The sequence below is a fragment of the Mytilus galloprovincialis genome, chromosome 3 (genome assembly GCF_965363235.1).
Source record: "Mytilus galloprovincialis chromosome 3, xbMytGall1.hap1.1, whole genome shotgun sequence".
Lineage (NCBI taxonomy): Eukaryota > Metazoa > Mollusca > Bivalvia > Mytilida > Mytilidae > Mytilus > Mytilus galloprovincialis.
In genome coordinates, this window is record NC_134840.1 from 7,275,708 (window position 1) to 7,287,419 (window position 11,712).

Here is an 11,712-nt window from a genome sequence, read left to right on the forward strand (position 1 = left end):
CGGAAAATACGTATATAAGTTTATATTTTATGCACCTCTTTCTTGATCTTTTATATACGTGTCAAAAATATTGGATTCAATTTCACAGTGGGGGATCAAATTTAACTCTTATCTTTGTATATATTTCACTTTCATTTTCAGCTTGTTGAAAGTGATTATACAACCAATATACTACTTATAAAAATACATATAAACTTTATCTTATAAGTTATAACAATAACTTCATTGTATCCCCATCTAGTACTTAGGTCTGACAGAACAATCCTTGAACCATCGTCTCTTGTATTCAGGGGTTACACAGTAATATTGGGATGAAACAGACTGTTGCATACTGTCTTGTGAAAAACATTTTGATTTTATTTATACATTAAAAGATTGTAATTTGATATTTAATACATTTGACTTATAAAATGTTTTACGAAATGACTACAAATAATGAGATAGCAAGCTTCTCAAAAAGTCGAAAGAATATAGTTTAGCAATTCAAAACATCTTAACAAGTACACTCGACCAACGTGTCATCTTTGTTTTAGTTAAATTTTATAAATAACTTCTATCCTTAAGTTAATGTATGTTTCTTTTCTACTTGATGTATTTGTTCAAAATTTGTACTAGGATATAAATATAGTCAAACGTGCACGTTTCCCGGTCCGTTAGTAAAACCTTTGCTTACGTGAAAGGTATATTTTGCTCTTACATACCATTATTTTCCGGACGCAGTCCAAATTTCCCACTTTTCATTCCGATACAGTGCATATACTACATAAAGTATGTATTTCGCATTTATTTTTGTCATCAATATGCAAAGATATTTGCCACTGGACAGAAAGCAAACAACAATTAACTAAAAAAACTTCTTGATGTTGAAAACTAAACATATACTTCATAACAACTATTTTTTTAGTATGATAAGGATTAGTAATGTTTTTTAACGTCCAGTGGCAAATCAAATGCATATGTCAACGCGAAATGTACAGCAATCCTTTGTACTTAAACAATACGATAGGAGTAAGTTTCTAATGCTATTCTATTACGAAAGCGCTACTGACTTTTTAGGGACATTTTTCAAAAGCGAGTGATGATATAGACCATTTGGTAAACGCATAACTATCGTAACTTGGATATCCAATCACAGCTACGGGTGCTACATGTGGAGCAGGAACTGCTTACCCTTCCGGAGCACCTGAGATTAACCCTAGTTTTTGGTTGGGTTCGTGTTGCTTATTATTTATTTTTATTTTTTGTGTCATGTGTACTATTGTTTGTCTGTTTGTATTTTTCATTTTTAGCCATGGCATTGTCAGTTTATTTTCGATTTATGAGTTGCACTGTTCCTCTGGTATCTTTCGTCCCTCTTTTAAAGCTGTTTTATCAATGATTATTATCTGTAATATAAATAGTTTTTTTACCAGCTACAGAACGTGCAAAATTCGTATTTTAAGTTGTTTGAAGAAAAGTCAATATCTAGAATTTAACTCACAGGGGGATTTACATTCCTTGGTCGGGGTAAAAAGACGACGTTAGTGTGTTATTACATGTACCTATCCGTTTTTAGCTCACCTGGCCCAAAGGGCCAAGTGAGCTTTTCTCATCACTTGGCGTCCGTCGTCCGTCGTTAGCTTTTACAAAAATCTTCTCCTCTGAAACTACTGGGCCAATTTTTACCAAACTTGGCCACAATCATTATTAGGGTATCTAGTTTAAAAATTGTGTCCGGTGACCCAGCCAACCAACCAAGATGGCCGTCATGGCTAAAAATAGAACATAGGGGTAAAATGCAGTTTTTGGCTTATAACTCAAAAACCAAAGCATTTAGAGCAAATCTGACAGGGGTAAAATTGTTAATCAGGTCAAGATCTATCTGCCCTGAAATTTTTAGATGAATCGGACAACCCGTTGATAGGTTGTTGCCCCTTAATTGGTAATTTTAATGAAATTTTGCTGTTTTTGGTTATTATCTTGAATATTATCATAGATAGAGATAAACTGTAAACACCAAAAATGTTCAGTAAAGTAAGATCTACAAATAAGTCAACAGGACCAAAATGGTCTGTTGACCCCTTTAGGAGTTATTGCCCTTTATAGTCAATTTTTAACCATTTTTCGTAAATCTTAGTCATCTTTTACAAAAATCTTCTCCTCTGAAACTACTGGGCCAAATTAAACCAAACTTGACCACAATCATCATTGGGGTATCTAGTTAAAAAATTGTGTCCGGTGACCTGGCCAATCAACCAAGATGGCCGCCATGGCTAAAAATAGAACATCGGGTTAAAATGCAGTTTTTGGCTTATCACTCAAAAACCAAAGCATTTAGAGCAAATCTGACATGGGGTAAAATTGTTTATCAGGTCAAGATCTATCTGCCCTGAAATTTTGAGATGAATTGGACAACCCGTTGATAGGTCGCTGCCCCTGAATTGGTAATTTTAAGAACATTTTGCTGTTTTTGGTTATTATCTTGAATTTTATTATTGATAGAGATAAACTGTAAACAGCAAAAATGTTCAGCAAAGTAAGATCTACAAATAAGTCAACAAGACCAAAATGGTCTGTTGATTTCTTTAGGAGTTATTGCCCTTTATAGTCAATTTTTAACCATTTTTCATAAATCTTAGTTATCTTTTACAAAAATCTTCTCCTCTGAAACTACTGGGCCAAATTAAACCAAACTTGGCCACAATCATCATTGGGGTATTTAGTTTACAAATTGTGTCCCGTGACCTGGCCAACCAACCAAGATGGCCTCCATGGCTAAAAATAGAACATAAGGGTGAAATGTAGATTTTGGCTTATAATTCTGAAACCGCAGCCTTTAGAGCAAATCTGACATGGGGTAAAATTGTTTATCAGGTCAAGATCTATCTGCCCTGAAATTTTCAGATGAATCTGACAACTCGTTGTTGGGTTGCTGCCCCTGAATTGGTAATTTTAAGGAAATTTTGCTGTTTTTGGTTATTATCTTGAATATTATTATAGATAGAGATAAACTGTAAACATCAATAATGTTAAGCAAAGTAAGATTTACAAATAAGTCAACATGACGGAAATGGTCAATTGACCCCTAAGGAGTTATTGTCCTTTATAGTCAATTTTTAACAATTTTCATAAAATTTGTAAATTTTAACTAACATTTTCCACTGAAACTACTGGGCCAAGTTCATTATAGATAGAGATAATTGTAAGTAGCAAGAATGTTCAGTAAAGTAAGATGTACAAACACATCACCATCACCAAAACACAATTTTGTCATGAATCCATCTGCTTCCTTTGTTTAATATTCACATAGACCAAGTTGAGCGACACAGGCTCTTTAGAGCCTCTAGTTGAATAATCTATTTGATAACGGTACATTTGAGTATCGTCTCACATATTTTATCACAATGGTTAGCGAAAAGGAACAACTGGTAAACTGAAAACAATAGGATTGAAATCAAGTTTTAGGAATCCTTAGTGATCTGGTAGAATATTTTCAAACCCATAGACCTTAAACTTTAAATGTATTACCAACTTCCCATCAATGTATTTTAACAAACTAATGCCATGTTGTGTATAATATTTCATTTCTTTGACCGCGAATTACTTGTGTCTTGCCAAAATTAGAGTGTTTACAAAATTTCCCAGTTTCGCAATCATAAACTGATTTAAAAAAATATCATCAAAGTTACCTTCCTATAATCTGTAAGAGGAAATAGTATTTTTCTAGTTAAATAATAAATTGCTTTATTTTAGAAAAGCATTGCTTGGCTTGATATGCAGAAGGAAAATACATTTTTTAGCCGCTTCCTTTTAGGTTTCCAATAACCCCCTTATACGCTGTTTGTTTGTCGTGTACTAAATTAAGTTCAATAATGTAATATATATCATTAGTCAATTACACTGTTAGACAAGATATTAAATTGTCATGATGATAAGTATATGTCTTCAGGATTGATTTCAATCTCTTGACAACCCGTCTTTCTTACCATTGTTTTACCCGATATATAATATCTTCTTATCTTGATATAGTATAATATGTATTAGTCATATTAGTCGTACGTAGCCCTGAATAATGTTGCAAATAAACCTTATTACAATGTATAAAGAATTGAAAATGGTTTAAAAGTATTTTGATCTCCGACACTAACTTGTTGACATTATAGTTTAGAATTTCCACAAAACAGATTCAATTTGATATTATTAGTGATTGTACTCTAAAGGATATTGCTCTTCTGCATAACTGAAAGTGGCAACGGTGAACTATTAGACTTTGAATGTCTGTTGGTTTTGTTGTGGGTTTGCGTCCTCGTCCCCTGTCGACTTCCATTGGCGATATAGTTATTCATTGGCAAATTTAAAGCGGAAACACATTTTTGATGAAATTATAATCCTGGTACCTTTTATAACTATTAATGAGTATATTTTTTTAAGAAATCTTGACGGAATAAGATTAATCATATGATGATAATCCTGGCATCTTGATGAACTTATGATATTTCATAGTTGTCAAAATATAGCGTCATGCTTTTTTTCCAAAATCTAATTATTTGCAAGTATTGGTCGCCGGACTTATTTTCGCTACAGAATGTGCAAAGTTATCCAAATTCGTATACATTATGCGAGGCAAATTCAAGTTTATGTGATAAAGAAAAAAAAGTGACAAGATAGCTCTAATTAATAAAGGCAACAGTAGTATACCGATAGCAAAAGTCAAAGATTTAAAACAAAACGAATCTTGGTTATAAAGTAAAACCAAGGGAAACACATCAATTATCAGAGGAAAACAAAGGAAGAGCAGGACACTAAAGTGCAACAAAAACAAACGCCATCATACATAGAAACGAAATATAACAACTGCCATTTCCCTTACTTGTTACAGTAGTTATCAAAGGTACCAGGATTATAATTTAGTACGCCAGTAATCTATGCCTGAGATAAGAAAATCCTTAGTTTTTCGAAAAATTCAAAGTTTTTTAAACAGGAAATTTATAAAAATGACATCAAAATTAATTTTCACACCGAAGTGTTGACTACTGGGCTGGTGATACCCTCGGAGCGAAACGTCCACCAGCAGTGGCATCGCCCCAGTGGTGTAAATAGTTATCAATGTACCAAGATTACAATTAAGTAAGCCAGACACGTGTTTCATCTACATAAGACTCATCATTTACGCTCATATCAAACTAGTTATTAAGCCAAACAATTAAAAAGTTGAAGAGCATTAAGAATCCAAAATTCGAAAAAGTTGTGCCAAATACGACTAAGATACAGGATATTGTAAGAAGAAATGGTGGGTGGAACATGGTTTAATGGCTAGCACAACTTTCCGGTGTATTACAATGTTAAAAATATGTATCGTTTAAAATGACAACACTGCGTGCCAGAAACACAGCATAATCACACGCAAGAAGATTCATCACAGAAAAGCACATATGTTTTGTTTATAGTCGACACAAAATGCAAACTTCAGAACAACAACGAACATATTTCATCAACGAAAGACACAACATGATATCAAAAACAGTGATGATCTTACGTAACTAACATGTACTCGAACTTTATACAATAATTTTCACAATAGTCGTCTAAAACATTTTCATGAAATGATGTTATGGAAAAGCAATCTATCATTTTTGTGGACAACAAATAATAAAACATAACACATAATTCACCCGAAACCATAACACAGTCCGATATGCGGTTTAAATAGAACAAAAGAATTCGACCTCTTGTGTTTAGAAGGTAGAAAAGTGTAATGAACTTTGTATACAGTTGTCAAGATGTCACAAAAGTTACTTTTCGTAAAGTCATTATAAATATTTGCATTCACGTTGTTTAATTTTCATATTGTACAATTGTTCACAATGCAACTTGCAAACAATCGTTTTTAAAACGACCATAAGTCAAGCTGTTACGTCATTTAGGGGGTCTCCTTATAAACTGCTACTTTTTTTTGCTCGACATAGAAAAAATCTGGGGAAAATTACAAAAATTGTAAAATGAATTGTCAATCGTTTAAGACCATTCCCAAAGTGGCACAACTAAATTTGACATTTGGACGCAACTTCAAAGTTGGATGTTATATGACGGTGTTTTGTTAATTAATTTACGCATCGAACACACCCGTCCGATATATGTAACATCACATGACTTTTAAGTGATTAAAACTATTTTTTTTTTAAATAATATTTGCATGCTTGACATGTTTTTTTCTTAAACAATTACAATTTCACCGACAGTCATAATTTCTGTATTATTTAAAAAAGTTTTGTTACACATTTCGTTACACCTTAGTTATACAGTAACCCGGATTGGTTGACCATTGTGAAGTTGAGTTTTTGGGGTAGCATAGATTTATATCGTTGTATTCCTTTTGTTTATGTTAACCAATTGTCATTCGGAATTATTTTTTATACATCATTTATTAATCTTGCAATTCTTGTTATGTATCTTGTATTTCTTGAGTGTCATATTTTGGCTATGTTTGTGTTCGATCATACAGTACAAGTCGGTAGTTGCCCGCAAATGGATTTTTTTTTATTTCTTGTGACTCTTTGTGTCTTATTTGCTGATTGCAGTTGGTTTTTTGTTTTGTGTCATGTGAAGATATGGTGTTTTTGTTTTTCTTTTGATGTGTTTGCATCTTAAATTTGGATTGCACGGAGTTATTTCATGATTTCTATTGTGCTATATTTTCGATACATTTTTAGTCTAGCCTATAGCATCTTACAATTGTCCGACGACATAATGTGATACTTTTTTTGTTCGCCAATATTATTCATACGATTCATACGATTTGAATTTACTATTTATATCTTATTTTTTTCTTAATAATAGTTTACCTACAGTCGAAAATTTGCAAGACATTAAGAGTCTTTACTTATTTAACAGTTTTACATTAGACTCAATTTTGTTGTAGAAATTTTCTTGAATAACCGTCCCACTGTTAGTTGTATGTTAGTTCTTCACAACTCAGAAACAGATTCAAGGATATCAAAGTTCCCTTATATGAATTTTTACCGTATACGGTAGCTCACTCTATTTGTCTCATACATGCTCACTATTACAAGTCACAGAGGCGGATGGCCCCTCCCCCCTTTTTCAGAAAAATTTTGGTTGGTTATATAGGGAATCACTGAAGCGTGACGGAATTGGGCCCCCTTAGGCAGTCAGTGGGCCCCTCTTATGAAAATTTCTAGATCCGCCACTGAGTCAAGTACTTTAATAGTATACCGGTGTCTTCATATTTCATGTATGCTCTGTATGCCCCTTGTGGGCCCTCAATTGGAAATAAAATATGTTCTGTTCTGTTCTGTTCTGTACAACATATGCGTATATATATTACTCGAGTGTGAAACATGCAACAATACTCTACCAAAGCAAGCCAGGAAACAATCCATCAACAAGGAAGTAAGTTAATCCTTTAACTTCAAAGGGGGTATGGTTTTCTTGTTTGAGCGCGAACATTTATTGTCGGCTTCCATCAATCATTTTTTTTTCTTTCAAAACTTAACACTATGAGGTTATAGAAGATCAGAATTCATAATATTTAGACGATATTTTTTTAATGAATCTTACCCCTCACTCTTTTTCACAATTTGAAGTTAAATTTTCGTTCCCGTATGTAAATAACCAGCACAAAGACTTTTATCACTTTTTATTTTTTTTTATTCATTTGAAGACTTCCATCGCACTGTTAAAACCAATATTCAGTGCATGGCGGATCCAGAATTTTACATTAGGATGGGGTGGGCGCTGACTGAGCTTAGGAGAGCTCGCTTCAGTCATGCTTCAGTGAGTCCCGTATGTTTAAGCTAACAAATTTTTCCGACTAAAGCCCCCCCCCCCTCCCCCCTCGAATCTGCCTATATTCTTGAAAATGTTGTTCTTATACATACTTACCTCAATGTCATTGTCTCAAGTCTACAGTCTCTGTACCGCACACTTACAATCGACTAAGCCGTTGATAAGACGGTGCTTAAAAGAGGGCTTGGGTTAAAATTGTACTTACTAGACTAGATAATCTGTTACAGTTTTGTGCAAGAGTTTGTCCTTTGGCTTTTTTTTTTAATAATAACACGGAACTATTATGATGTTATGGAAAATATCGAGTTTGCTTGATATTGAAAATCAAAAACTCAAGTCACATGGTAATGTTTGGATGCTTAAACCTTTGAAATATTCTGTAAGTTGAAAAATGATTATACTAAAGACCTTTTTCGGATGTTAACATTTACGGTTGACTGGCATATTTTATGTAGAATTTACAACCTGTTTCATTTAAAAAAAAAATGATGATTCTAAAAAATAACGAAAATTAAGCATATATGTGCTCTTTTAACTGTTCTTGAACAGGGCTCCAATTTAAAAAAAAAAGTATAGATTATCAAGTTTTTTGAAGAAGGAGAAAGGGGAAACCAAGGCACTGCTATATCATCTCAGAAATTCAAATTATATAAATTATTACCATCAGTATTGCAAGGCTATATAAAGGATGCATTTACATCTCTTCTGTTATGGATACGTTTGACAAATTCTGTATATAAAAAAAAAAACAAGTTCCTTTTGTGGCATAACTTTATTCATATAGATTATTTCTCCTACATATCTTTATATATTGCTTTCTTTAGTTCAAATTGGAATCCCAGATAAGAATCTGGTACTTTAAAACCTCTCCTCACTGTTCCATGTCTCTGGTCGACATGTGTACTTCAGAATAATCCTTGGTTGTTAGATGTACGGCAGAACTTTCACATAACTTCTTGATAAAACTGCTGTCTTACTCCCTTTTCGACACTGCAAACAAAAAATTGAACAGGCAATTAAAGAGGGGGTTGAAACCACATGTTCCCCGTACAAACGGATTGGAACTAAGAGTTCTTTCCCGGATCTGGCACTGGATTTATACATCAGATGCGTCACATAAATATAAACATGTTATTAAATATACTAGAATATGAAATAAAGAAAAATATAAATAGAAAATGTTGAATATCATTTATGTCTACGAAACCACAAGATCCTACTTAATTGGCCATGTTTTCAAATCATATCAAATGTTTTCATTGGTCTTCACTTGCTAGAAAAATGCACTTCACTTGTTAGAAAAATGTACTGAAGTTATTGTTAGCCAAATTATCAATGTTAGGTTATTGCATATTCTTCAGAGCTGTATCTTGAACTAATGATGAATTGAAAAAGAGGGGATTGGTATACGTACTAAACATTTGTCTGTATTTTCAACATGTCTAACAAACATGTGAGAAACATTAGTTTTAGAATACGAAATATTTCTCATTCTGTAAACAGAAATTAGTTTTCTCGTTTTAATTGTTTTACATTGTCTTATCGTGGCCTTTTATAACTGACTGAGGTATGGGCTTTGCTCATTGTTGAAGGCCGTTCGGTGACCTAGAGTTGTTAATGTCTGTGTCATTTTGGTATCTTGTTGACAGTTGTCTCATTGGAATACCACATCTTCTTTTTTATATTGTAGGATTGTTAAGGTATTTTGGTGTTTTTACCCCCCCTTTTTTTTGTAATATACACCATAAAAAAAACACATTTAGTTAGGATAAAGAACTAATAATCAATAGTCCAATAATGTCAGGCTTCAGAGTTTCATATCATTTACTTTCAACATGTTTATCGGATTTATTTTTACTATCAATGTTGAACCATTAATTTTTATCGGATTTTTTTTTTTTTTTAACTACCAATGTTGAACCGTTCAACATTGAAACTCAAAGTAAACAAAAATTCGATAAAAAATGTTGAATGTAAATGATATGAACCTCCGGTCTTATTTTAAAGGACAATATATAAGACTTCTGAGGTTCATATCATTTACATTCAACGGTTTTATCGGATTTTTTTTTTTACTATGAACCGTTCAACATCAATAGTAAAAAAAAATCCGATATAAAAACGTTGAATATAAGTGATATGAACCTCCGAAGTCTTATGTAATAGCACTACGGTAAATAGAATAATTGAAATTCAGTTAACTGAGTGTGGGAGACTATTTTAATCCACTTTATGAGCGTGTAGTTACAATGTAACAAACCTATCAAACACACCGTGAAAAATAACATTATCTCCCCTGGAAATGCTTAACAACAAGACATAAAAAACTGCTACCTTTTTTTGCTCTATATCACATAATTATGAAAACACATAACATAGATAGGGAATACTGTGCTTGTGTACACGTTTGAATGTGTAGGTGGCACACTCAGAACGATCGTCTCTAGATTTTTTTTAAAAATTCGTCCTGGCCTATCCGGCTATTCCTGATTATGAATTAATTCAAAACATGCATTTATCCCAATGCAACAACTATTAAACAACTCACCTATACCAATGGTGATTGTCTAATTCCTAGCTGATTCCTTTAATCGTACCTTTCTTGGCGACACCCATCGTTGTAGCGTCTACCATTGGAGGTAGCGAAATTACACAATTTGACAGGAGAGCGAAATAAACAAGGGGAGCAATTTTATCGAACCGCATTCCGGACTGATAACAGTTAAAACTAGATACACGAATGTTGGAGGTTCAAAATACCGAAACACGGTAAATAGCAGTACAAATTTACACTCTGTATAACAGTCATATTCGGTATCGGTACTTAGCAGACAGACGAAATAGATGTTTAACGACATTGTTAAAATGTCTATAATTTATAATTCAGTTCAGAAACAGACACATCGTATTATATCATGCTTCCAGATAAAAAAAAAAAAAGAAAAGAAAAAAAAATGGGTCACCGGACTTGTTTTGTTGCTACATATTAAAAAAGGTAAATTCATCACACTTTCTATTATAAAAAATATTCTGTCTGAGTTATCTCCTCTACTTTCTGAGCTATCATCCCATAAGTAGAAAAAAAAGTCAAACAAAAATTTTTTTTTTTTTTGTAAGAAAATACAGTTGTAAATATGATAATAGTTATCAAAGATACCAGGATTATAATTTAATACACCAGACGCGCGTTTTGTCTACATAAGATTCACCATAAACATATATTTTTTCTATATTAATACGAACAGTCTTACACATCAATTACACGCTACTCTTAAAATTTCCATATTTCATTAAAGGACTAGACCAATTTTATTTGCTAAGCCAAAAATAATATGGAGGAAGTCGCCCCGGCCATATTAAGTACCGACCGTGCGATGGCTGTATAACTCGCATTTTTATCTTCGTTGAAAGAATTATTATTATTCAGAACAAAACTACAGCTTTTTAAATACAAACAGATGAATATTACAAAATTATACACAACCAATCAGTATTTTCTGTTGTTGTTATTTGGTGTTGAAGACAGATATTTTATCTCCGGATGTTACATTTGTAATTTATTGCTGTCTTTGATGTACACTTCTTCAGTTTTGTGGGAAATCCTCTACTGAGTTGCATAACTTTTTATAACATCAATTCTAAACTAGTATCTCAATTGAAAGGTCATTCCTGTAAAAGTGATGTTTTCGTAATGTACTTTGTACGACCTTTCGTTTGATATATGACAAGCATACCCTTTGAAAACTTTTTCGTTGTTTACACTTAATGGGGTTCGTGTTGTTTATTCTTTAGTTGTGTCATGTGTACTATTGTTTTTCTGTTTGTCTTTTTCATTTTTAGCCATGGCGTTGTCAGTTTGTTTTAGATTTATGAGTTTGACTGTCCCTTTGGTATCTTTCGTCCCTCTTTTAATGACCTCATCCACCT

At 32.8% G+C, this 11,712-nt stretch overlaps 1 long non-coding RNA gene across 1 annotated transcript; it reads right to left on the reverse strand.

Annotated features, from left to right (window-relative positions):
- Positions 1 to 8,538: 8,538 nt before the first annotated feature.
- Positions 8,539 to 10,657, reverse strand: LOC143066301 (uncharacterized). The gene is made up of 2 exons (XR_012975537.1): positions 10,334 to 10,657; positions 8,539 to 8,775 (listed from the first exon to the last, which is right to left on the reverse strand). It is a non-coding gene; the product is annotated as an uncharacterized LOC143066301 (long non-coding RNA).
- Between the last annotated feature and the right edge of the window lie 1,055 nt (positions 10,658 to 11,712).